This window comes from Cucurbita maxima, unplaced genomic scaffold, assembly GCF_002738345.1.
Source record: "Cucurbita maxima cultivar Rimu unplaced genomic scaffold, Cmax_1.0 Cma_Scf03565, whole genome shotgun sequence".
NCBI classification, from domain to species: domain Eukaryota; kingdom Viridiplantae; phylum Streptophyta; class Magnoliopsida; order Cucurbitales; family Cucurbitaceae; genus Cucurbita; species Cucurbita maxima.
In genome coordinates this window covers 1-1650 of record NW_019275581.1, presented here as the reverse complement: position 1 = coordinate 1650, position 1650 = coordinate 1, and the positions used below count along the sequence as shown (strand labels likewise).

The 1650-nt window shown below is 31.3% G+C and overlaps 1 non-coding gene across 1 annotated transcript; it reads right to left on the bottom strand.

Annotated features, from left to right (window-relative positions):
- Positions 1 to 759: 759 nt before the first annotated feature.
- Positions 760 to 831, bottom strand: TRNAP-AGG. Its single transcript has one exon. It is a non-coding gene; the product is annotated as a tRNA-Pro (tRNA).
- Between the last annotated feature and the right edge of the window lie 819 nt (positions 832 to 1650).

Here is a 1650-nt window from a genome sequence, read left to right as displayed (position 1 = left end):
TATAGTATTGTTGGGGGCATTTTGAGAATCGAACTTGAGGCCTTTACACCCAAAAAAATAATCATACCACTAGACCAAATGCGTTTATAGTAGATCTAAAGTTCTTAGTTGCTAGTCTATATATTTTTCGTGTCTCAATATATATGAAATTTATAATAGTTGAAAGTTCTTAGTTGCTAGTCTATATATTTTTCGTGCCTCAATATATATGAAATTTATACTAGTTGAAAGTTCTTTTTCGTGCCTCAATATATATGAAATTTATACTAGTTGAAGTTGTGCATTGCCACGCATTCCTTTGGGTTAGGCCCCATTGATAATTATTTTACAACTATTCTATTTCTTTTCATTTATTTTTCTTTCAAAAATTGTGCTTTTTTTTCTTTTTTGGAAGGGCATTTCGAGAATCGAACTCAAGACCTCTTGCACCCAAAGAAAGAATCATACTAGACCAAATTCCCTTATTATGGACTATATATTAAATTTTTTATGGAATCTATCATCATTATTTCATTTATTTTCTTTGTTAATAAAATCCATGAGCAATTATTATTATTATATTTTAGATCAACTTTAGTTTGATAGTTCCATTTGAGACACATATAGTGGAGTACACAAGTAAAGCAAATATTGAAAGGTACGATTTGTATAGGCATGCCTATTGAAAGTGAAAAAGATAAAATGATATTTAGAGCAAGAATATTACACTTCGTTGAATTTCATTCTTTGAGGCTCATCTTTTGATGAATTGAACATAGGGGGGCATTCCGAGAATTGAACTCGGGACCTCTCGCACCCTAAGCGAGAATCATACCACTAGACCAAATGCCCTTTCAAAAAAATGCAACATTTTTAATACCTACTCAATATATTTTTTTCTCTCAAGTTTAAAATCTATTTTCTTGAGCGGTTGTTGGACTATAAAACAAAAAGTTGATGGTCTAGTATTTTACTTGTAAGTAAGGTATGTAATATTGAATTGTTCTAATATGCAAGTGTTATCAAATAAATTGCAACCCAACAAATGAATCAAACAAATCAGTTTGGGTTGGGTTGGATTTATTCGTCTTAGTTCATCAGTTTGTTTGATTTAATTCTTCTATTTTGCTTCGTATGACAAGAAAATGATGTTGTATTGAATGTACCTTAGTTTGATTTATGATAAACTCATATGAAATATAATTGCATTAATAGTACTAAGAGTTGGAGTCTATAAATGTTAAGGATATTTAGTAATAAATTATAGTTTACCATATATATTATATTTGATATTTTATTATAAGGCAAATATCTAATATTTGCTTTATTATCATAGGTATCTTTCCATTTATTACTATTTTCATATCCTTGTAATTCATTTGATTATAAATAAGATAACTTTCACACCATTTAGGTGTGGTGGATTAATCAAACATTCACATGGTATCAGAGCCCTCTCGGTTTAACAACCCCGATCCTTTCTTTTCAATGGCTTTTGAATCCTCTAATCTTCTTCTCCACCACCCCTGCTGGTTTTGACGCCGCAGGGGCAGTCTTCATGGCTGCCGTAGTCAGAGCCGATTGATTATTCTTCGGCTCCACCCTATTGACCTCCAAATCACCTTTCGTCATACTATGTACATACAACCTCACCTTTTCCAACTAAATTGG